Source organism: Danio rerio, chromosome 4, assembly GCF_049306965.1.
Source record: "Danio rerio strain Tuebingen ecotype United States chromosome 4, GRCz12tu, whole genome shotgun sequence".
Taxonomy (NCBI): domain Eukaryota; kingdom Metazoa; phylum Chordata; class Actinopteri; order Cypriniformes; family Danionidae; genus Danio; species Danio rerio.
The window spans coordinates 52,972,398-52,998,592 of NC_133179.1; the positions used below are offsets into that span (position 1 = coordinate 52,972,398).

Sequence of the window (26,195 nt, forward strand, 5' to 3'; positions counted from 1 at the left end):
TTTGCTCAGACTAAAAGACAACATTCAAGTGTTTTTGTCTCTGCTCTGGATAAATGCAGAATGCAATAATGCAGAATGCAGATAAATGCAAAGTCATTTCTGGTTTTCCTCACAGGCTTCAGTGCTGTAATCTCACTGTTCAGTGCTGTGAGAGTTTGTCTTCAGCTCTACAATCCTCAAACTGTGTGCTGAGAGAGCTGGACCTGAGTATCAATGACCTGCCGGATTCAGGAGTGAAGCTTCTCTCTGATGGACTGAAGAGTCCAAACTGCAAACTAGAAACACTCAGGTCTGAGTTCAAACACCTGATTGATTGATTGATTGATTATAATTATTATTTACATTAAGTGGATGACAAAAAAATACTCTGTTAATGTAATCTGTGTTCTTCTTTCTAAGATTGATCATGTGTAATCTCACTGTTCAGTGCTGTGAGAGTTTGTCTTCAGCTCTACAATCCTCAAACTGTGTACTGAGAGAGCTGGACCTGAGTAACAATGACCTGCAGGATTCAGGAGTGAAGCTTCTCTCTGATGGACTGAAGAGTCCAAACTGCAAACTAGAAACACTCAGGTCTGAGTTCAAACACCTGATTGATTGATTGATTATAATTATTATTTACATTAGGTAAATGACAAAAAATACACTGTAAATTTGATTTATGTTTTTATTTCTCAGATTGGTCATGTGTAATCTCACTGTTCAGTGCTGTGAGAGTTTGTCTTCAGCTCTACAATCCTCAAACTGTGTCCTGAGAGAGCTGGAGCTTAGTAACAATGACCTGCAGGATTCAGGAGTGAAGCTTCTCTCTGATGGACTGAAGAGTCAACAGTGTAAACTAGAAACACTGAGGTCTGAGTTCAAACACCTGATTGATTGATTATAATTATTATTTACATTAAGTTAATGACAAAAAATACACTGTTAATGTAATCTGTGTTCTTCTTTCTCAGATTGATCACGTGTAATCTCACTGTTCAGTGCTGTGAGAGTTTGTCTTCAGCTCTACAATCCTCAAACTGTGTCCTGAGAGAGCTGGAGCTGAGTAACAATGACCTGCAGGATTCAGGAGTGAAGAAGCTCTCTAATGGACTGAAGAGTCCAAATTGCAAACTAGAATCACTGAGGTCTGAGTTCAGACACCTGATTGATTGATTATAATTATTATTTACATTAAGTGAATGACAAAAAATACACTGTTAATGTAATCTGTGTTCTTCATCCTCAGATTGATCACGTGTAATCTCACTGTTCAGTGCTGTGAGAGTTTGTCTTCAGCTCTACAATCCTCAAACTGTGTGCTGAGAGAGCTGGACCTGAGTAACAATGACCTGCAGGATTCTGGAGTGAAGCTTCTCTCTGATGGTCTGAAGAGTCAACACTGTAAACTGGAGACACTGAGGTAAATGATTCTCCACTCAACAATAACTACTAAACGATTTCATAATAGCCCGCATTATTTCATATTAGGGCATTTTGTGTTGTCATGTTGCTGATTGGAGGAGCAGCAGGTAATCTCAGGCTGTGTTCACTCCAGATGCTGAACGCGCGTCAAGTGCAAGTGATTTACATGTTAAGTCAATTAGACATCTTGCGGCGCAAATGGCACAATACATGCTAATGACATGGCGCGAATTGAGCGTTTTGCGCGTTTGACACGCTTAACACGCGATTCGCGTGAATCACTCGAGTTCGCAAATCTGAACTTCAGTGGACATTCGTGCCGCGTTAACCAATCAGAAGCTTGTTCTTGTGGGGGTGTGATTGTGATGTAGAACCTGTTGATGGTGTCCCGGGGGAAATCCCCCAGCCGACACCAACAACAAGTCATCAAACTGGGCTGGGCTCAGTCAGAAGCACCACTGAAAGCCTCCGTCAGCCAGGTTAAGTTTCTTGAGGAGTTTATAAGCTCACAGAGCTGGATGCACCTCTGAAAGGATGTAGTGGACTTGACCCTAAACGTATCGACGCTGTTTTATAGCCTTCATCAAACACATAAACACTCTTATTTTATTCATAAAATCCATGTTAGCCATTTAGCAATGAAGCTAGTGTCACAGGGCAGACAGAAGCCCTGCCCATCACACGAATCCGCGTCTGTTCTGAAGTGAATTTGACATGCGAATGAAGCGGATTTGACGCGTGAATGAAGCGGATTTGACGCGTAAATGAAGCAGGGTTTGACGCGCGAAAGAAGCGAGTAAACTCAAGTGTTCAGGCGGCAATTGATGCGCGAATAGCATGATTTATGTGCGCGTTCTGCATCTGGTGAGAACACAGCATTAGGGTTTATTGACTCAGAATGCAGAACTGAATAGAGTGCAGCAGAAAGCCCAATGGTGTCCAGACACAGCCTCTGAGCTCCTGTCAACAGAAATGTTCAACACTTGCTTGGAGTTCTCCACTGCTTTTGGAGCTGACTCAGATGACTGGTGCTGTGTGTGGAGGTTCTTTAACTTGACACAGCGTCTAAATAGTACTGCGCGCAAGTGCGTAGTGCTTCAGCAGACGTGAGGCGTAAGAGTAATCATAACACCATCATAATGGTAATGAACTAAATGAGCTCTCCTCATGCTGTCAGGTATATTAAATGTCACCGTGTAGGTCATTAGCTTGAAGAAGACAAAGACAAAAGTATAAATGAAAGAACACAAGGAGCAAATCATGTCATCTAACATCTCCTGATCACTCCATTTCACACACTTTCCATCTCTGAATATGTATTTTCTCTCACTGACAGCTGTTTACAAGATGCACCCTTCTGATTGGCTGTTTCTTTTGCCAAGTGTCCAGCAGCGACAAGCAAACATTATTATATATTTATTGTTTTTTATGCATGTCAATTTAATAAATAATATTTCTGTGAGAAAACAAACAAAATATTATAATATATAATTTAATTCAAGGTGTCTGAAAGCTGCACAGCAGTCATCAGTAACTAAATAAGAAAATAAAAGAAAGGAAGAAACCTCTCACTTCTGTCGCTCTTTAAATGTTTTGTGTCATTGTAAATGCTCAGTCTCGTTATGCGCTGATTAACATTGTCCTGTGTTTGTGGAATAAGGCAGGCGAGTCAGCCGACCCAATATATGAGCAGGCAGAGCAGGATTCTCACGATGACCACCGGCTCAAAACCGTACAGTTCTTCATCATCAGCCACAGTTTCAGTTTAAACGTAGTAAAGGTGAGCTTCTTTGGCGATGAAGTGTCGAGTGTTAGATTTTACATTTAGCTGACATTTGTGCTGAACTTCAAGATTCAGGCCATTAATCAGCTGAGACACTCTGAGTCTTTCAGCACTCTCTCTGAAAACACTCTCTTGGCTGGGGGATCAACATTCACCTTATCTTCGCTCTCATCGGCGCCATTGTTTGTAACTGTAGGTGGGTTTGCAAACCTGTGGACTTTTCATTGCGTCTTCCTCAAACTTCATTTTACTGTGTACTCCATACACAGTAAAATCATCAGAGTAAAATTTACTCAGTTCAGAGAACATCTGATCCCTCTCTAAATTGAGCAAAATTTACTCAGCAGCAGAGTTAAAGTTAATGAGACAATGATGGGGTTAATTAAGTAATGATTGAGCACTGATGATGAACACCTGCTGTTTATGAGCAGAAACAGAAGAGAAACACAAAACTACATCTACCTTCAGTCACAGCCGTACATAAAATAAACTAAATAAAACACATCAAATCTTTCAAAATCTCAGCAGAGCATCATTAAGCAATTCCACAAACAGCAGCTATACTTATTGACAACCTCTTTGGCCTTATTTCTGCCACACTCTACAAAATTCCATATAGTGATAATATTACGAATTAAATAAGGCATTTTTTACAACAACAATTAAAAAATATATATATATATATTAAAAAAAAAAAACACTTATTGTGTTTAAGCTGTCACCATTGAAAAGAACAGTAGTTGCTTTACTTGGACTCTTGACTTGATTTCTAGTGTTTGTTTCTCTTTAATAGCCAAACAGTGTATTATGGCAAATATTGTATAAAGAGAGCAATTGCGCTGTGGATTATTGAATATGTGGTGGTTTTGTCACTGGTCAAATCAGTAAAATTGGTTTTGACCTTTTAAGTTTAAATAAAGTTGTATCACAAAAGGAGCACTGTAGTAAGAAAATGGAGCTCACCAATCCTTTTATCAGATCATAAAACACATTGAACATCTGAAACACTTAAAACACACAGACATAAAGAATCAGAGTATGCTTCTCAACTATGGTGAGTTTTTTTTTTTTTCCTACAGTGCATGCTGAGAACTATGGATGAATGTTGCGCCTTACCATGCACTACAGCCAAAAATAAATAAAACTCTAACCACTGTTGAGATAGATACGCTGATTATTGATGTCTGTGTCTCTGAATTAAGTCATATGCTCAGTGTGTTTCAAAAAAAAAAAAAAAAAAAAAAAAAATATATATATATATATATATATATATATATATATATATATATATATATATATATATATAAATAAAAATTTATATATAAAACCACAGCTGAGGTCCATTCTCCTGATAAACACTGAGTTTAGTTTCTTATGTGATAAACCATCATTTTGATATACTTTACAGAGTCAAACATAATCTCTTACACGGTTACTCTTATCAAGAGTAAGAATCATTACAGGATCAGTCAACTTATTCACATTTACACTCTTTATGCTTGTCCTAGCGAGCAAAGAAAAATTATCATTAGAAATCGAGTCTAGTCGGCACCAGTGGTGTAGTGGTTAATGTGTCAACACATGCACTCCGGTGCTCGCGGCGACCCAGGTTCGATTCTGCCTTGCGGTCCTATGCCAATCCTTCCCCTCTCTCTGCTCCCCATGCTTTCCTGTCAATTCTCTCTACTGTCCTATTAAAAATTTATTTTATAAAAAAAAAAAAAAAGAAATCGAGTCCAAGTAAATCAACCACTTTTCTCCTCGATGGTGACATCAGGGTAAAAAAAAAAAACTTTTTTTTTTTTTTTTTTTTTTTTTGTAAAATGTAAAGAACTAAAACAGTTATTTCTCAATAAATCTTATGGACTTTTGTGAACATCTGATAGAAATAAAGTCAATCAGGTAAGCAATGAGCGTAGCTGCTGCTGCTTCTCTTGTTTCTGCTTATTAACAGCAGGTGTTCATCATCAGTGCTCAATCATCACTCAATTAACCCCATCATTGTCTCGTTATCTTTAACTCTGCTGCTGAGTAAATTTGGCTCAATTTAGAGAGGGACCAAATATTCTCTGAACAGAGTAAATTTTATTCTAAGGATTTTACTGTGTAGCAGCGCTTCATAACCCTGGGTAAAGTGCAGCGCTAACACTTTTCAGATTGCAGGTGTAAACGTGTCTTTACCTGCTTTTACAGCAGTGTGAACAGGTGTTACCAGATGTGGAGCCCCTTTATTGGATTGGCAGAAGAAGACGCTAAACATCTGCAAGGCTGTGATTAATTCATATCCATACAAATGTGTGTGTGTTGAAGCAGATTGAAGATCATTCATTCATTTTCCTTCAGCTCAGTCTCTTATTGATCAGGGCTTGTGTCTGACTGACAGGGGAATGTGACTGTGGGTCAGGTGATGAACACATGAAGAGAGCGGGTTTGTGTTTGTCTGAGCTCATTTTGTTTTAGTCCACAACAGAATCACAATATAAATGATGAAATCAGCTCATTTTCTGTTGTTTTATACATGACTTTAAGATGATCTTCTGAGCTCAAGTGTGTCTTCTTCCTCCTCAGTAGACTTTACAGCTTGATGTGGTGTATTATGAACAATGTCTTTGCTCTGTACACTTCTACAGATGATGTGGAGTCCTTGTTGAGTGTATGTGTGTGTTTGCTGATGCGAGGGCTCGATCAGTAAGGAAAGCTAATCAGGATGTGTGTGTTCATCACTGCTGTTGACATGAGCAGAAACAGCAGTCAGCATCTTCACAACGCAAAGAGATGTGTGATTGTCCAACTGTGTGATGTGGACTATTGCTGTGTTTGTAGATTGTCTGGCTGTATGGTGACAGAGGAAGGCTGTGGTTTTCTGTCTTCAGCTCTGACTTCAAACCCCTCACACCTGAGAGAGCTGGATCTGAGCTACAATCATCCAGGAGATTCAGGAGTCAAGCTGCTCTCTGAACAACTGGAGGATCCAAACTACACACTGGACAAACTCAAGTATGTGGAGCAGCACTGGCCTTGTGCTTTTACACTGAATGGCTTTAAAAAGACACTAGAAAGCTCTTTTGTGATCAGCTTCAGTTTTCTGTGAGGGTTATGGGGTGAGGACAGACAGAAGATACAGCTTGTAGAGTATTACAGTCATGTCTATGAAGAGCAAATCATTGAGTGTGAAATGAATCTCCTCTGTAAATGTTGGAGTGTATTGGCTCAGTTACAGTGACATTAAGCGGGACACACTGTACAGTTTCAGCATTTGAGCTGAGCAGAGAAACTTCTTCCTCCATTTCTGCTGAAGAATCCTACAATATCAGGTCAGGAATAGGGTTGGGGATTGAAGATGGATTCAGATTCTGGAATCAGACACTTGGATTAATGTTCAGACTCTTGTTCTAAAATCAACATCTGGATTCCTCTTCTCTGTGCACACATGTGTATTTTTCACTTGCTAATCTGTCAGGAACTTGGGCGCTGGCGAGCAGCTTTAATAATCTGAACATAGTTTAGAGATGGACTGCAACATGTGCTCAAAGGCTGCATGTGCTAAAGAACGATGGCAAAGCTAAGTGTGATCACTGTAATAAATGAATGTTGCAGCAGGGTGTCTCCATCAACATGATCAGTATCTGCGCTCGCTTCACTAACAGCAGAGGAAAAGAACGCACTGTGTTACATTCATTGTGCATCCCGGCTCAACCAACAAGTGTTGTGTGTTTGAGCTGAAGTGTTTGGAGCGTGTAGCTGAGCAGCTCAGTGCTAGCTTTAGCTTATTAGCTGAGGGGGAAACTAAACAGCTCATTCTCTCCATCTGTGTGTGTTTACAGTCTGGATCATGGAGGACACAAGAGGATCACAGCAGGACCACGCAAATGTAGGACTACACACACATGCACACACACACACACTGTTACGGTTTATTTAAGTTGTCTAGAGAAAATAAATGTAACACTTATAATATTAAATTATTACTGAGTAGATGGATGGAAAATACACCAGGACACAAAATTTACATTCAATTTGTTTATTCCTCTTACGAGGAGAAGAAAAATGAAGCCAACAAAAGAGAGGCTTACACCCAGGTAGAAGGCGACGTTCTCGCAACGTTCCTTGAAAGTTCCCTAAAGGTAATGAAAGTCCCGAACCTTTACAGAACATTAGGGACGTTCTTAAAACTTCTCTTTTAGTCATAAAATAACGTTCCCAGTATGACTTCAGGAGGATGTTCTGTTTTGGTCATTCTATGGTCACATAATAACGTTACAAAGAGAACCTTTCTAACATTAGCAGAACGTTTCCACATGGTCCTCATTTAGTCATATAATAACGTTCCCATTATGACTTGAGGAGGAAGATCTGTTTTGGTTATTTTATGGTCACATAATGTTACAAAGACAACCTTTCTAACATTAACAGAATGTTTCCACATGGTCCTCCTTTAGTCAAATAATAACGTTTTGAATAGGAATTTAGGAGGACGTTCTGTTTTGGTCATTCTATGGTCACATAATAACGTTACAAAGAGAAACTTTCTAACATTAACAGAACGTTTTCACATGGTCCTCCTTAAGTCATATAATAACATTTCCAATATGACTTAAGGAAGACGTTCTGTTTTGGTCATTCTATGGTAACATAATAACGTTACCAAGAGCACTTCCGCAGCACTAATTCTAATAGCTAGTGCTTGTGGTCTCAAAATTCAAAAGCAAACGCGTAAAACGTGTCTTCTGTGTTCATCGTGCTCAAGAATGAGCATTATAACTGTAGTGTAGCGTGTAACTGCTTCATTCTGGAGAGTTTGAAAAAAAAAAAAAAAAAAAAAACATACTCGTTTCTGGGAGTCGATTCCTGTCTTCGAGTCAATTCCAGCATAAGGTCCAGCACATTGAGGAATCGACTCTTTTGAAGTCGATTCCCTAAATTCCTAAACAACGGCGCTCATTCTGCCTGTCAACAAAGCTGCTCATGCGGCTGCTTTCGCCAATTCCAGGTAAGTTTAGTCCTTAAAAGCACTCGGATATTACATACAACTGGTCTGTTCCTGACTGTTCCAACTGTTTCTTTTCTTACTGGTAATTGACATTTGTGTTAAATATTTATTTTATAGTAATGGTTACACAGCAAAATCCTCAGAGTAAAATTTACTCAGTTCAGAGAATATTTGATCCCTCTCTAAATTGAGCAAAATTTACTCAGCAGCAGTTAAAGTTAATGTAACAATGATGGGGTTAATTAAGTGATGATTGAGCTCTGACGATGAACACCTGCTGTTTGCTCATTGCTTACCTGATTGACTTTATTTCTGTCAGATGTTCACAAAAGTCCATATGAGATTCATTGAGAATTAACTGTTTTAGTTCTTTACATTTTACAAAAAAAAAAAAAATGTTTTTTTTCCCCTGATGTCACCATTGTGGAGAAAAGTGGTTGATTTACTTGGACTCGATTTCTAATATCACATTTTTTTATTCTGCTTGCCAGGACAAGTATAATGAGAACAAATGTGATCAAGCAGACTGATCCTGTATTGAATCTTAATCTTGACATGAGTAACTGTATAAGAGGTTATGTTTAAATGATGGTTTATCACATAAGAAGCAAAATTCAGTGTTTATCAGGAGAATGGACCTGAGCTGTGGTTTTATATTTATTGAAACACATTGAGCATTTGAATCAATTCAGAGACACAGACATCAATAATCAGCATATCTATCTCAACAGTGGTTAGAGTTTTATTTATTTTTGGCTGCAGTGCATGGTAAGAGAATCATACAACATTCATCCATAGTTCCCAGCATGCACTGTAGGAAAAAACCACAGTTGAGAAGCATACTCTGACTCTTTATGTCTGTGTGTTTTACGTGTTTCAGATGTTCAATGTGTTTTATGATCTGAAAAAAAGGATTGTGAGCTCCATTTTCTTAATACAGTGTTTCTTTTGTGATACAACATTATATAAACTTAATAGGTCAAAACCAATTTTACTGATTTGACCAGTGACTAAACCACCACAGAGTCAATTATCCAGAGCACAATTGCTCTCTTTATACTGTTACGGCCAGCTCGCTCCCGACCGTACCATAAAAAGGATCAGACACACAAACAGATATATAACGAAAAAAACATTTATTAAAGGGAATATTAAAGTATAACAAACTGTCTAGGGATTTGTAATAAATAAGAAATCAGATGAAATTCTCTCAACAAAATACAAAACAAAACATAAGACGGCATCACGAAAGAGTTGGAGCAAAATGACCTCTCTGTGGAATAATGGTCCACCAGAGGAAGTGCCGTTCTGCACAAAAATTTAAATATATACTTTCTCCACCCATAAATTAACTAATAAACGGTGACGTCACATGGCGAGGCCACCGAAAGGTAAGAAAGAGAAGAAAGGGTTGTAACACCTCCCTCCTCAAAAAGATTCTCCAAAGAATCAAAAAGAAAAAAAATTAGCAAACAATTACAGAAATACATCCTTTCATAAAACAGCTCACTCTTCCTCCTCTTCCAGCACCTCTGGGCCCTAGAAGTGCAAAAAGAACAACAAAAGTGAAACATGCAATATGAATATAGAGAGTGTATCCGCGATCACATTATCTTTCCCGTGCACATGCTTAATTTCAAGATGGAAAGGCTGTAGAGTTAGACTCCATCGCATGATTCATTGGTTTCGGTTTTTCATCCGATTTAAATAAAAAACAAGAGGTTATGATCAGTATAAACAACAATCGGTGCGGCGATCAACCCTAAATAAACCTCAAAATGTTGTACAGCCAGAACAAGAGCAAGGGCTTCCTTTTCAATGGTGGAAAAAACCTGTTGATAACGATTAAACTTTTTTGAAAAGTAACTTACTGGGTGTTCTACTTGATTTAAATCCTCTTGCAAATGAACCGCGCCTGCACCACAACCACTAGCATCAACTGCGAGACGGAAGGACTTCTCAAAGTTGGGAGCTGTCAAAACTGGGGACATGCTAACAAGGCCTTACAATTTTCAAAGGCTTGTTGACATGTCTCCGACCACTGGTACTCAATTTTTGGACTCAACAAATCAGTCAAAGGTGAAACAATACTAGCAAAGTTTTTACAAAAACTCCGGTAGTAACCAATCATTCCAAGAAATCGTCATAATTCACTCCGATTACTGGGAGTTGGAAAATTACAAATAGCTTCAACTTTTGCTCCAATTGGTTTAACGTACCCGTTTCCCACTATTTTACCCAAATAGGTGACTGTGGCATTTCCAAATTCGGACGTGGCAAGATTGATTGTTAAATTAGCCTCTGCCAAATGTGAAAATAGGTCTTTGATTTTATCAAGATGTTCAGACTAGGTAGAACTATACAAAACGACATCGTCAAGATAAGCCTCACATCCAGACATTCCATGCAATACACGATTAACCAATCGTTGGAATGTAGCGGGGGCATTACGGACCCCAAAAGGCATCACAGTGTATTGAAGGAAAGAGTCTGGGGTAACGAAAGCAGGTAATTCTCTTGCCCGAGCAGTTAAAGGTACTTGCCAATAGCCCTTAAGTAGATCAAACTTACTTACATATTTGGCAGAGCCAACATGATCAACACAGTCATCTATTCGAGGCAAGGGAAAACAGTCTGGTTTGGTAAAAGAATTTAATCTTCTATAATCGGTGCAAAACCGATATGAACCATCAGGTTTATTCACCAATACACAAGGGGAACTTTGTTTAGCCAAATTATGAGCAAGTAGGTAGTTCACCTCTTTTTAAAAGCTCTCGTTTTATTGGATTTACCCTATAAGCATTTTGTTTGATAGGACAAGAATTTCCTACATCAATGTCATGTTCAATGACAATAGTGCAACTAGGAACATCCAAAAAAAGGGAAGGAAATTACATCAATAATTCAATGATGTCATTTCTCTCATCTTCCATCAAATAAGACAGATGGCCAGACAAATCAGAAAGAATCTGAGAGTTGTTAAGGCATCCATCTATTTTCCCCTGAGACAGAAGACTCCCATCCTCATTTTTCTTAGATAAGTCCTCACCCATACTGCAAGACAGAGAAGGGAACACAGAGAGAGGTTCTATACCAGAATGATCACATAGGGGCGCCACACTGACAGAAGCAGAACAAACAGGAGCAACATAAGGTTTCAACCAATTAATGTGACAAACCTGAACTTTCTTCCGACTTTCAGGAGTATTCAACAAATAATTATTGTCTGAAAGACGTTTAGCTATGCTGTAAGGTCCAGTGAATTTAGCTTGGAATGGATTAGTAGGAAGAGAAAACAATGCTAAAACCTGATCACCTGTCTGAAAACTCCAAAATTTGGCCTTCTTGTCAAAGTTTTGCTGCATTTTCTTTTGTGACTTACCCAATTTCTTTTTAGCAACAGCTTGCATCTCATAAAGTCTACGACGAAAACCACTTACATAATCTATAAGGTTGTCAGGAGGTTTAGATGAATGCCACACATCAGCCAAAACAGTAGTGGGCCCTCGTATTTCATGTCCAAAAACTAATTCATTTGGGCTAAAGCCAATACTTTCTTGAGTTACCTCGCGTATAGCTAATAGCAACCATGGCAGGCCTTCTTCCCAATCACCATCGAGCTCCACACAATATGACCTTAAAAGAGACTTCAGGGTTTGATGAAATCTTTCAAGCACTCCCTGGCTCTGTGGATGATATGCACTAGAAATATTGTGTTTAACTTAAAGTTGACGGAGGGCTTTTGCGAACTGTTTGGACATGAAGTTAGAACCTTGGTCTGATTGAATCACTTTGGGGATACCAAAGATAGACATAAAATCAGTAAGGGCCTTCAGAATGGACTTCGTAGTTATAGATCTCAGTGGGTAAGCAGCAGGATAACGGGTAGTCTGGCACATAATGGTAAGGAGATAGTGATGACCAGCCCTGGAACGAGGTAAAGGACCAACAAAATTAATAATTAAATGGTCAAAAGGGTTAGATGTCACAGGAATAGGCTGTAATGGAGCGGTTGGCACTTTTTGGTTCGGCTTACCAGTAAGTTGACATGTGTGACAGGAACGTATAAATCTGGCCACATCTCGTTTTACTCTTGGCCAGTAAAACTGTCGCATAATACGATCATAGGTTTTCCGAACGCCTGTATGACTAGCGAGTCCTTGATTGGCCAACTGCATCACAGATTCCCTAAAAGCAAGAGGGACTACAATCTGGGTTCTAGACTTTAAACTGTCATCAAACATGGCCACTCTCCAAAAAAGTAGACCATCTTCAAAGAAATAGGAAGAAGAAAGATCACCCATATTAGACCCTGCTTGGGAGACTACGGTTTTCAATGTGTCATCAAGCTGCTGTGCATGAATTAATTCCTCTCTGGGAACCTGCAACAGAGAAGTTAAAGGATACTTATCAACATCAGAAGGAACAGTATGTAAAACCTCAGGGGCATCAAAGTCTCGGCTTTGGGGTGAATTTGTCATTTCCTCCAGATCACGGGATAGTGAAGAGCAGATATTTTTGTCTTTTTCAGGACTCTTTGGCAAATCACATGTAAAATCACCTGAATCAACAGTGGAAAAGAAAGTGTTACCAAGTGAAACATCTGTAGCTTGGTTTTCAGGTAGTTGTTTTGCCATTGATCGGGTGACTGCACAGGCTGGAAACAAATTAGAGAAGGTGTTACTCTTTTCAACATCAGATTTACTAGGTGCAGATATAACTATGGGCAAAGCAGTCACCTTACTCTCTCCCCAAACATTTCCCCCAGCTAAATCATTTCCTAAAATAAATGTGATTCCAGGAACTGGAAGTGCAGATCGAACACCAACTAAACACCAGAGATTATGGTTGAGGAAAGATGAATTCGGTGTAATGGCACGTCAACAAATCCCATTTCAAAACCTGTTACCAATACAAAAGTTCCAGTAGCAGTTTCAGAACTTAAAGGCAACACTCCTTCCAAAAGAAATGACTGTGCTGATCCAGTGTCTCGGAGGATACGCACAGGGACCATTTCCTCAGAACCTAATAAAGACACAGCTCCTTCAGTGATAAAGGGTGTATAATCAACAAAATCATGAAAAAAAACATGAAAGTGTCATCTACAGTCGATGGGGCGACAAGAGAAACAGGTTTTGAAAATTTCTCTTTCTTTTTCAGAACAGGGCATTCAAAAATTTTATGACCAGACTTTTTGCAATAAAAGCAGATGAGGTCTCTTGAAACAGTGGTTTTTCCAAGATTACCAACAACAGGTGCCCTTATATTTTGTCCAAACACAGCAGGCTTTTGTTTAACTTGACAAGACCTAAACTTATTCATGTCACTTCGAAAACTGGCTGAACTAAATGTGCCCTGATGAGTTGAAACAAAATCATCAGTCATAATGGCAGCATCTGCAAGTTTACTCACTTTGTGTTTATTTAAATAAGTAGCAACAGCAGAAGGAACACAGTGTTTAAACTCCTCTAGAGGTAACAATTCTCTTAACTGCTCTTTAGTTTCAACTTTCATTGAAGTGCACCATCGCTCAAATAGACTCTCTTTTTCCCTTGCAAATTAATCAAATGTGCAATTTTCAGTTTTGATTAAATTTCTAAATTTTTGACGATATGCCTCAGGCACTAGTTCATATGCATGCAATACAGCAGTTTTCACAGTTTCATACTCACCACTTTGTTCCAGGGTGAGAGCAGAATAAATATCTTCAGCTTTTCCTGTGAAAACACACTGCAACAACAAAGTCCAAAACTGTTTCGGCCATTTCAGCGATAAAGCAACACGCTCAAAGTGATCAAAATATTTCTCTACCTCTTTTTCAGAAAAACTAAGAACTAATCTCATGTTACGGTGAACACCAAACACTAATGCAGATGACTGTTCTGGCACCGGATGCACGTCAGCTCGCTGTGCTTCCGCTCGTTTTGCTGCTAATTCCACCTCCAACTTCTTTAACTGAAACACTCTCTCTTCCCGTTCTCTCTCTAACTCAAGTTCCAATTTTCGTACAGACAACTGTTGCTCTAGTTTTCTAGCTTCAAATTCCCGTTCTGTTTCTCTCTCTTTCATAGCGCGACCCTCGCAATCAGCACGGAGCTTTTCTGCATCAAAATACAGCTGTTTCTCTTGCATTGACATCTCTGGGAATTTTAACTCACTTTTCACATCAATATCACAGGAAGAAAACACTGAAGATTTACAAAGAACAGCAGTTCTTACCTCTAAAACTCCCCTTTCAACCAGAGATCGTTTCAAAGTTGTTATAAGGGTGTCCTTTTTTTTCTTATCATGTGTAGTGAGATCGATACTAAAACGCTCGGCATTTTGTATTAATTCTTCCTTCGTACAACGCTCAAATAAAGCTTCCGAGGGACAAGCAAAAAAATCCTCGAGTACGGAAGACATTTTTGTATTAGCATTCACGAATACAACACAAATAAACAAACAAACACTCCCGTACTCACCCGGAAATTGCCGTCTGTACAAAAACTACAACTCCCATAAGCCACTGCTTCGGAATGAACTATAACTGAACGTTACGTATCTACCCATTCACAAAAAAACTTCAAAGACTTACCACAAGTCGGGACACGTAGGTACGCGAGGAAGAGAGAAGCACACGAATCACAAACGCCGTCAGTTACAGAATATATTCACCTTTATACTCAGAGAAACTCCAGCTCCTATATAAGAAGAAAACTAACTAATTCCTATCTAGTCTTCAGAGGTGTACCAGGCTCGGGGCGGCACTAAACGCTAAGCTCAGTGACAATCGGTCTTTAGACCAAAAGTCCGAAAGCGTACCCCTGACAGAGATTAAAAGCTCCACCTAGTATAACATCCAAAAATAAGAAAGGCAAAATAATAAACAAAACAACAAACAGTGCACCGATAGAAGGATTGTATTCAAAACCCAGCTGGATACACTCTTTCTAACTGGAGTTTCTAGTATATAAAGGTGAATAGCCAATCCAAAAAAAACAACTCACCCGCATAAAGGAATGCCGGACGAGCCACCCAATTTATGTTACGGCCAGCTCGCTCCCGACCGCACCAAAAAAGGATCAGACACCTAAACAGATATATAATGAAAAAAAACATTTAATAATGGGAATATTAAAGTATAACAAACTGTCTAGGGATTTGAAATAAATAAGAAATCAGATGAAATTCTCTCAACAAAATACAAAACATAACATAAGACGGCAACACAAAAGAGTTGAAGCAAAATGAAGCGAAGCAAAGAGAAACTAACATTAGTAATCGAGTCAGAGTCCAAGTAAAGCAGCTACTGTTCTCCTCAATGGTGACAGCTAAAACACAAAAAGTGTTTTTGTTTATTTTTTATTGCTGTTGTAAAAATTACTTATTATTAATATTATCTATATGTAATTTTGTAGAGTGTGGCAGAAACAAGGCCAAAGAGGTTGTTAATAAGTAAAGCTGCTGTTTGTGGAATTGCTTAATGATGCTCTGCTGAGATTTTGAGAGATTTTATGTGTTTTATTTAGTTTATTTTATATACGGCTGTGACTGAAGGTAGATGTAGTTTTGTGTTTCTCTTCTCTGTTTGTGCTTATTAACAGCAGGTGTTCATCAGTGCTCAATCATCACTTAATTAACCCCATCATTGTCTCATTAACTTTAAGCTGTATTGCTGAACTGAGTAAATTAAACTCTGATTATTTTACTGTGTAAAATTCTGGAAAAAGTACTGAGCTTTTGTTTATAAAAGTTTTAGCTTTTAATGACAATATTTTCTGTCAACGTTTAATAGGAGGTAGTGTAGTATATAGCTTAAAATATCCACTGTACTGTCAAAAACTAATTAAAATCCCTTGTGAAAAAACAACTCATTTTTCTGACCACACTTCTATATTATTGCTTATTTAATTGAATTGAATTGAATTTAGAAGTAGTTTGGAAACAAATTTTTGCGCTTCGCAAACAAAAATAACTATGTAGGCTTATGGATGTCTTCAGTGGAATGTGTAACACCGTTTTCTTATCAAAAGATATTTAAGTGGCAGTTCTTCAATAATAGATAAGTGGGATGTAGATATGGAGATTTATAATTTTTTTTAAATTCAAAATATATTAATTTTGAATAATTTTATAAGACTCAAGCACCACTGTAGACACCTGAAAGTAAAAAAATAAAATTAAATACAAAATATGTGAACTTATTTGTAAATATTGTTAATTATGCTTTGTTTTAGGCAGCAGAAAGACAACTGGACGATAGAGAACGTGACTAAGACACGCACACAAACACAGCATATTATAAATTAAATTGTTTGACAAATGCTTTATGTTTTCTGCCAATAAAGCCAATTTTAGTAACATTTTATTGATTGAGCTCTTTCTGTCTAACATTCAGGACAAGAAAATAACATTCTGTGAAGGTCCGCAAAATAACGTCCCTCACACCTTTAAAGAATTCCACATCTTGAACCTCTGGGGACGTTACTAGACAACGGTCTTAACACCAACAAGCACGTCATGAGAACGTTGTGAGAATGTCAAATTTTCCAATAAGGTTTGGTCCCCTAAACATTCTGAGAACGTTTTGTAAAGGTCCCCCAAAAAACGTCAATAACGTCAATAAAATAACAAAGCAAAGAACTAAACAAAACCAAAAGCCACCTTAACTAGAACATAAGATCCCCCTCTAAACTTACTATTAAAAACCAAAATGTGAAAAAGAAACAAAATCTTCAGCGTTTGCGACGCCACACCTAAACTCCCTGAAATAATAAGCAAAAATACTAAATGCGGCGCTCACCCACTTACCTAGTGTTTCTGAACATTGAAGTTACCTACGGGCAAAATGTATGTCGCGCGGCTTAGTAAACTATTCTCTTTTCCCCAAAAAGGAATGATAAACTCTTTAACCATGACTTAATTTACATCGATGTAGTTTTTCAGAAACACAGAACAAAGCATACAGGATGAACAGCAACGAGCGAACACAAACCAACACGCACACACATAGCACTCTGAAAAACAAGGTGTGCCGGTCGAATTTAAAGTCCGCGGAACGAAGTCCAATTGGTCCACGAGGAAACGCCCAAATGAGGAGTGACAGGCTCGGGATCCAATCAGGAGTACTTAGAGAAAAAAAAGCGGAACAAAAGGTGATAGGGCGAGACAAAAGCGAATGACAGTCAAGGAGATACAAAGGGAGATAAACAAAACAGAGAGGGAGAAGTCACAAAAATACAAACTCCCACGGATCGTAACACACACGCACACACACACACGCATGCTCCTAACTAATACACAGTCAGACACACTTAACACACACACACATATGCTCTCTTCTCACTCTCACACACACACACACATGAACTCACACACAATCAGTAACACACACACATACACACAGCTGTGGTTATAAATGTGTGTGTTCTTGTGTTCAGATGTCTGTTTCTTCACTCTGGATCCAAACACAGCAAACACTCGTCTCATTCTGTCTGAGGAGAACAGAGAGGTGAAGCGAGTGAGAGAGAATCAGCCGTATCCTGATCATCCAGACAGATTTGATGTTTATCCTCAGGTGTTGTGCAGAGAGAGTGTGTGTGGACGCTGTTACTGGGAGATTGACTGGAGTGGAGATGATAGTGTGCGTATATCAGTGTCATATAAGAGCATCAGGAGGAAGGGAAGAGGTGCTGAGTGTTTGTTTGGATTTAATGCTCAGTCCTGGAGTTTGAGCTGTGATTCTTCCATTTTCACAATCAGACACAATCAGACACGCACTGATCTCCCAGTGAAGCCGCTCAGCAGGAGAATAGGAGTGTTTGTGGATCACAGTGCAGGAACTCTGAGCTTCTACAACATCTATAGAGACACAATGAGCCTCATCCACTCAGTCCAGACCACATTCACTGAGCCGCTCTGTGCTGGGTTTACTGTTTATTCTGGATCATCAGTGAAACTGAGCTGAAGACTGAGGAGAGATTTACCCAGAATCCTCTACAGGAGCAGTCAGCAGCTGTGTGTGTGTGTGTTCAATGCTGTGTACATGTGTGTGTCTGAGCATTTGTTAACTGTTGTGTGTGTGTGTGTGAGAGAGAGAGACTTTTTTGACTTTTAAATGGTATTTATTTTACAGTATATCCCATTAAAACAATTTCATTCATAAACTAAAAGTTTTATCTTAAAACTTATATAAAAATGTTATATAAGTAAATAAATGTTAAATAAAAATGTTATTGTCTTCCACAAATATTAAGCCCTTGTTAATGCACCGTTTTCTTTCAAAACTCAATTCGTCATTGTTTTTTCGATAATATTCATGTTGTAAGCGTAATCTTGATTCAACTAAAGCTTTAAACAAAATAATTACATTAACTTTCTGATCTTCCAGGTCAGCTCTGTATGCCTTCCAGATAGCTTATTTTGCCTGGCCCATCAGAAAGTTGGAAAAAGTACAAATCTCTCTTTTTTTTAAACTTGTGACCATAAATGAACATTGTATTTTTGAAATGAAGTCCTAACCTGCTAATAATCCTCTTAAATGTATTAAAAAGTGGCAATAATCTACGACATTCATAAAAAACATGAAAAACATCAAGTTTTTTACACACAGGACAGAAAGAAGAGTCTGGAAAACTGCATTTAAACAGAAACACTCTTGTTGGCAAAGAAAAGTGCAAAACTTGCCATTGCAGTTCACCAGACCTTTTTGGAAGAGAGTTTTTGTATAGTAAACGGCAAGAAAGCAAAATAATTCCAGATTCAGACAACAAAGATCTCCATTTTGTATCTTTTTTCTTTATTTTAACTGTCTAATAAAGAATAACCTTACACAAATATTTCATAAAACTGGTTTATTGTTATAGAAAAAGGAAGACTTTTACATTTTAAAAGATAGAAGCAAGTTAACATCATCATCATTATTATTTTCAAACTGTTCTATTTTTGGCATTACACGCATTTCTAGAAAAAATACTTCTGTTACGTTATTTAACATGGATTCTGATATATAATCTGATAATGATTGAGGAAAAGAAGTTTCCACTAACTTTTCTAGTGATTTCCTGTGCTGAACACCACTTTCTTTCTGATAGATTCAACAGATTTCTGACTCTAGATATTCCTGCGAAAGCAAAGTTTACAATATCTGTCTTTGACATGCTCATCTTTTTATGCAGCCATGGATTATGAAAAAGTGGTTCATTAAGCCCAAAATGTGTCCTCTGCTCGAATTTTAAAAAGCTCCAAGGTTTGAACACGGATCCATAAAACTTTATATTGGTCTTTTCTTTAGAACTATTTTCTGAAATTAAAAACGTTTGTTTTTTCAAACCCCATCATGTTTTTGTTTGTAAAATGTCAAGGGCTAGACTGACCCATGGTGTTGAGCTGGAAGAATAAAGCAGTTTTTGGGCAGTCTGTAGTCTCATTGCAGTCTTGATAGCATTGAACCAGCAAGATTGTTCGCTACTAAAACTCTGCCTCTATCAGTGGCGCCCCCAGAAAATTTTCTTAGGGGTGGCCAGAAGAGGCCGCACCAAATCTTGGGGTGGCACACAAAAAAAATAATGAATTCAGTGTAATGATATATTTTTGTTTCTGGTAAATGAAATAATGTAGTTTTTATTCATTTAATTAATTCTACTTGAAATATTGCAATTTATTCTTTGAAATAATTCAGCAAGTACATGTGCAAACCAAATAAAAATCTATGTTTATTTTAAAAACACTTTTCATATACTGTATAAATAACTTATTTTTTTACGTGCCTTTATTGTACATCATACGGTAAATGCCATGTCTAAAATTAATGAAGATTAATGAGTTTATTATTCCCAGTGATGTGTTGCTGCTGGAAGGGCATCCGCTGTGTAAAAATGTGCTAGATAAGTTGGCGGTTCATTCTGCTGTGGTGACCCTGGATTAATAAAGGGACTAAGCCGAAAAGAAAATGAATGAAAGAATAATGAGTTTATTAATTACCCAAACAAATGAACAAACTGAATGAAAGGCATTACTATATACACACTCACTATACCTAATAATATTATTTATCCATATTGCTTTTTGAACCATTTTATTAATGCAGCTTCTTCTATTGATATACTGTCACTTAAGGTAAATATTAAATAGCCATTGCTGTCTATTGAAGGTGTGTGCGTGCTGTCAAGGATGATCGGGGAGGGTAGTGGTGGTTCTAGTTTAAACGACACCCTGGGCGAACCACCCTATTCACCCCCCACCACTCTTGAATTGTTAGATTTGTTATTCAATAAATATAACAATTTATTTATATTTATTCTAAATAAATACAATTAATATTAATATACAATTATTATTCTAAATAAATAACAGAAACCAGTCCTAAATATTACTGGAAAACAACAACTGGAGTGATATGACAACATCACTTAAGAGACCTTTTGCATGAAAATTAATTATGACAATTCTAAAGAATACAAAAAATGTATTATAGAATTATCTGTGATTTTAGACCAGATCATGGCTGAGAAATTATGTTATGAAGTCTTACCTCCCTGACTCATTATCCTTCCTTTCTGCTTTAAAGGCATGCTTAGTGAAAGTAACATCATCATCATCATCATCATATTATATAAACTTTAGTCGACTTTCACCTCTGCACAAAAGGCTGTTACTCCGGTTTCACGGCGCATGAGCGGTGCCTATTATGTCGGCGTGCATGCAAACAACCAACCGGGATTCACACTGGAGTGCGTGAGGCGCGCGGGAATGGTTTTCCGCGCGCATGCGTCAGTTTGCTTTCACCAGCATTGAACCAGAGGGGGAGAGCTACGTCTGTAACACCAACAATAATTTAGTGACTGCATTTTATTTATTTATTTATCTAAATATTGGGAATTTATGAGTTCATTTAAATCAATAATGTCAACCGCAAAATTATATTGGGGTGGCCACAGGGGTGGCCAGAGTTTACTGAGGGGTGGCCGTGGAGGCGCCCCTGGCCTCTATAATAGAGTTGTGCTTGAATCCATTTCCATCTGTGTCATTTTGCAGTGACTAAGTCTTTCCCAATTATTTTCCATAAATTGTTCAGTACCAAAGAACAGTCCAAGTATTTTGACACCTTCTTTATTCCGAAGACACTGATGTGGAAACTTTGGTGGATTCCGGTCTAACCAAGAGCCAAGTAACAGGGTATTAGTCTCTCCCCAATTAACCTGTGCAGAAGATGCCTTTTGAAATAAGTTAAGACAAGACAGTAAATTTGTGACATCCTCTTCTGATCTGATAATCACTGTAATGTCGTCAGCATAGTAGTGAGTTTCACTGTTCGTGTAGACAGAGGGTTTAAGGATTGAAAAATTAGGTCTTGTAACTTCTCTCTCATCGTTTTCAATACTGGTTCAATAAAGATTGCATACAAGAGACCAGATAAACTACAGCCTTGTCTTACTCCTCTCTGTACTGGAAAGGGTCTTGTCAAAATTCCATTGATTTTCAACATGCTGTAGACATCTTTATACAAAAGACTTATCCATGAGATAATCTGTTTCCCAAGGCCAAACCTCTCTAGTGCTGTAAATAAGTATTTGTGGTCCACTTTGTCAAAGGCCTCTTCTTGGTCCAGACATACTAGGCCAAGATCCAGTTTGTGCAATTCAGTTAAATATAACATATCTTGCACAAGAAAAAGATTGTCAAAAATTGATCGTTTTGGAAGGCAATACGATTAATCTTTGTGAATAATTTATGTTAAAGAGTTCTTAAGACGATTGGTCAACACTTTAGAGAATATTGTATAATCCGTTCCTAGCAGTGAGATTGGTTGCCAGTTTTTAATAAACCAAGATCTCCTTTCTTGGGTAAAAGAGTCACCACCGCTCTTCTACAGCTGAGAGGCAAAGTTCCCAACTTAAAACACTCAAGTAACACAGCATACAAATCTTGTCTAATAATGGGCCAGAAGGCTTTATAAAACTTGAATGTCAGTCCCTCTAATCCTGGTGCTTTTCCTGGAGATCTGCGCTTTGCCAATGTCCCACCGCTGACTCAAAGTTTTATACTGTGGTTGTCTCTCTCTCCACTCTTTCCAAAAAAAAATATTAATAAATTGCTTAAAAGAAGTGTCTTGCAACAACCTATTATTAAATCGCCAATAATTGTTCTGGACTGTACTTTGTGTTATAGACATAGTTACTGCAACAAAATAATGATCAGATCAGATGTCTATTTCCCATTTGGACATATATTCTATCAAGTCGTGCACCAGAAATAACATAATTATTTATTTTTTAGCATGTATACTGTTGATCATTTGGAAAAGTTTCTCTCCAAAGATCGACTAATTTATGATACAGGACTACGGTTTTGAGAGTCTTTGCTGATAATTACGTTGGCCGGGAAGTGCAAAAAAAATTACAAAGTTTGAACATTCCCTTTCCGTAAGGAATCTGTAATTGTAAATTTGTTTCGGGATTTGTAAAAGTGTTTTGCATCTTGTTAATTTGTTTTCAAAATGTAAATTTGTTTCGTCCTTGGTAAAATTGTTTTTCCTATGTAATTGTGTCTGATGATAGGTAAACATGTTTTTCAAAATGTAAATTTGTCTCGAGCTTTGTTAAAGTGTTTTAAACTTTGTAATGCTTTTTTGCACTTCCCAGCCACCGTAGATAATAAATGAGGCTCGACATGGTTTCTATCCATAGCATAATCGAGAGTGAAATTAAAATTGCCGGCTATAAAATTTATTCTATTGTTTAGAATATCTGAAATAACACCTAGCAACTTTTTTAAAAAGTCACTCTTCCTGAGCCATCATTCGGAGCATTAACATTAATTAACGAAAAAGCTTAAATCATATATCTTAATATCTAACATTTGCAATCTGCCAGGTATAATTTCTGTTACTTTATGATCTTGAAATGGCAAATCTGCAGAAATAAGATTGGCTACTCCGGCACTAACCTTTGTCTATGACTAAGTAAAGCTTTACCACTCCACTCTCTTAGCCATTGAGCCTGATTTTCCATATCTGTGTGTGTTGCAGAAAAATGACATTCAGTTTCTTCATACTTATAAAATCAAACAATTAAATACTTTTTTCCACACTACGACATCCATTAATATTTAAAGTTCCAAAATTCAAAGATGTCATAGTGCATTCAACAAAAGAAACCTTAGCTAAATACTTTCAGTTGCCCTTCGGTTGGGGAACTTCAGTGCCATAGAGTGGATTGATTGAAATCCACGAAATGGGAGGATTCGGTTCAGAAGCCGCTTGTCTGAAAGAGTATTGAACGGGCCAATGAATGCAATGAATTGGCAGCGTAAGCTTGCACAGGTGTACTTCATTGCCAATTATCCCAGCATATAAGCACACCTGAAGCAAGCAAACGCCATCCTTTTCGCTTCAGAGACTTTCTGATCGAGTCGATGAGGGTTCCTCCTGCTGTGACCAGCGATTCTGAGCGAACGAGAGCATTCTCCCGGTCCAGAGTGTGTACACGCAGCGGCAGACGGTCGAGCTGGGTTTTTCCCTTGCCTGGCGTTCTTTGGGTCCGGTCCTCCAGAGCGGTGCGTATAAAGTTGCAAACTTCACAGAAAGAGCAACACAGTCGTGCAGCACGTCCTTTTCAGGACGGCGCTCCCACTGTGCGTTTCTGGATGCGGCGGTTTCCTGTCCTCAGATGATGGGCACGGGCACTGCGTTACATGTCTGGGGGTCCAGCATGTTAATGCGCTGCTCGCGGGCAGTTCATGTCGTCATTGCGATGCCATGACTGTTGCGCAATAAAGATCGCGGCTAGCCTTTGCAAAAGGGCGAACCACCTCAGTTGTCCCCTGCTCTGCAGCGGGCACTCGGGCAGATCTGAGGGTTTCAGCGAGAGATAATCCGTCGCCCACGGGCCCGCGGACCTCCCACTCCTCTAAGCGCTCCATCCAAGCTTCGGGCGGGGGAAGCGATCCGTCTAACAGATGGTAGCCCTTACGCCCGATGACACCGGAGACCAGACGTCCACCGCGGCATCGGAGGGTGGGCTTTCATTGTCCGATGATGATCCAGACCCGCTCGCCCCCTTCGGGCTGGTGAGCGCTGTCACTACGGATCCTGAAACTGACATGTTAGCCGTGCTTTCCCGGGCTGCTTCGGCCGTGGGTTGGAGATGGTTTATCCCCCAGCTCCACGGCCGGACCGAATAGAGGGGCGTTTCCTTCTACCCGGAGGTGCACAGTAGGCTCACGCGGTCTTGAAAAGCACTTTTTTCTGCTCGTGCTGTGTGTCCCTCCACCCTCACCACTCTTGACGGTGGAACAGCCAGGGGGTATGTGGCGATTCCTCAAGTTGAGTGCGCGATGGCGGTCAATCCGCGCGGTGCCTCTTCTTGGCGGGGTCCGCCTCGTCTCCCATCCAAAGCCTGTAAGTTATCTGCCTCCCTCGGAGCTAGAGCTTACATAGCTGCGGGCCAGGCTGCTTCCGCCTTGCATGCGATAGCCACCTACCAGCGCTACCTAGCGCAGGCGCTGGCCGAGCTGCACGAGGGTGGGTCCAACCCAGGCTTACGAGCTTCGCACCGCCGCTGACTTAGCTCTTCGGACTACTGAGTCCGCTGCGTGTGCTTTGGGGAGGACAATGTCCACATTAGTGATCCAGGAGCGCCACCCCTGGCTGATATGCGCGAAGTCGACAAAGTCCGCTTTCTTGACTTTCCCCATATCCCAAGCCATGTTCCGCGACACCGTCTGTGAATTCACCCAGGAATTCAAGGCAGTGAGAGAGCAGTTGATGGGTGATGACTTATCGGCGGTCCGTAGCCCGCTCCGCCCGCCGTGCCATTCATACCTGCTCCTCGCCGAAGGCACCCGCCTACGAGAGCTGCTCCGCCCCCGCACACGCCTCTGGCGAAGTGAGCGCGTCGGGCACCTTGTAAGCAGGCAGCTCCCCTGCCCAGAACGCCGCTAAGTCTGGCAACGGACTGCGAAGCATCCCTGGGACAGGCCATCTGGAGAAGAGGGAACTTGCTCTTTCCCCGCTGGAGGGCGGGGCCCCATTTCAAACGGCACTTTTTACTGCCATGAAAACATTATAAAAGGGCACTTTTCCACTTCCCCGGATGTGACAGCCCGACATCTGCCAGTCTGGGACGCTATGCTTTCTAGCTTGCAGATTCGGTGCGATTCGCCAGTGGCTCACGAGCGCTGGGAGGACGGTCTCCTTTCTCCCACCCCTCGAGCCTCCCCTCCGGAGCTCGGGTGCGGAGTGAGAGCAAATATCTCACCTCCAGCTTTTCCGTGGGACCCGCGCGCTTCCCGGATCAGCACACCCACTCCGCGCTGCCCCACTGCTGGTACGTCAGCGATTGTAGCGATGAGTCCATTAGCGAGAGCTCTGCCTGCCTGGTTAGTGCGGGCCAGCTCTTCGCGGTGGCTCATACGCACAATCAGACTCGGCTATGCGATTCAGTTCGCGAAACGGCCCCCCAAGTCACGGGTGTGTATTCACTAGGGTCAGCCCCCTGTCCGCCCCTGTCTTGCGAGAGGAGATTGCTGTCCTCCTGGCGAAGGATGCAATCGAGCCGCTCCCTCCAGCCGAGATGGAGAGCGGGTTTTACAGCCCACACTTCATCGTGCCCAAAAAGAGTGGTGGGTCACGGCCAATCCTAGATCTGCGCGTTTTGAACTGCTGTCTGCACAAGCTGCCGTTCAGAATGCTCACGCAGAAGCGCATCCTCCGGTGCGTTCGTCCTCTGGGTTGGTCTGCAGCATTAGACCTGATGGACGCGTATTTCCATGTCTCCACTCTTCCTCGCCACCGTCAGTTTCTGCGGTTTGCGTTGAAGGTCGAGCTTGGCAATACAAAGCCCTCCCCTTCGGGCTCTCTCTGTCTCCGCGGGTCCTCACCAAGCCCGCGGAGGGTGCCTTAGCGCCCCTTCGGCTCGCGGGCATCTGCATACTCAATTTCTTGATGACTGGCTGATTTTTGCCCTCTCTCGGAGCAATTGATTATGCACAGAGACAAAGTGCTCCGGCACTTCCACCTGTTGGGGTTACAGGTCA

The 26,195-nt window shown here is 40.0% G+C and overlaps 2 long non-coding RNA genes across 4 annotated transcripts in view; both read left to right on the forward strand.

Moving 5' to 3' along the window:
• LOC570694 (protein NLRC3) overlaps nucleotides 1-19,710 on the forward strand; it is a 31,409-nt gene extending 11,699 nt beyond the window's left edge. For 2 of the 3 annotated variants that reach the window (XR_012402467.1, XR_012402468.1), the window contains exons 4-11: nucleotides 116-289; nucleotides 400-573; nucleotides 679-852; nucleotides 954-1,127; nucleotides 1,229-1,402; nucleotides 6,011-6,184; nucleotides 7,012-7,058; nucleotides 17,600-19,710. This is a non-coding gene — a long non-coding RNA (protein NLRC3). Of the gene's footprint in view, nucleotides 1-115; nucleotides 290-399; nucleotides 574-678; nucleotides 853-953; nucleotides 1,128-1,228; nucleotides 1,403-6,010; nucleotides 6,185-7,011; nucleotides 7,059-16,396; nucleotides 16,526-17,599 lie in introns of those variants that run through there. The other variant, XR_012402469.1, reaches the window with a different exon arrangement.
• LOC141381964 (uncharacterized) overlaps nucleotides 1-26,195 on the forward strand; it is a 1,176,553-nt gene that overhangs the window by 765,385 nt on the left and 384,973 nt on the right. The window lies entirely within an intron of this gene.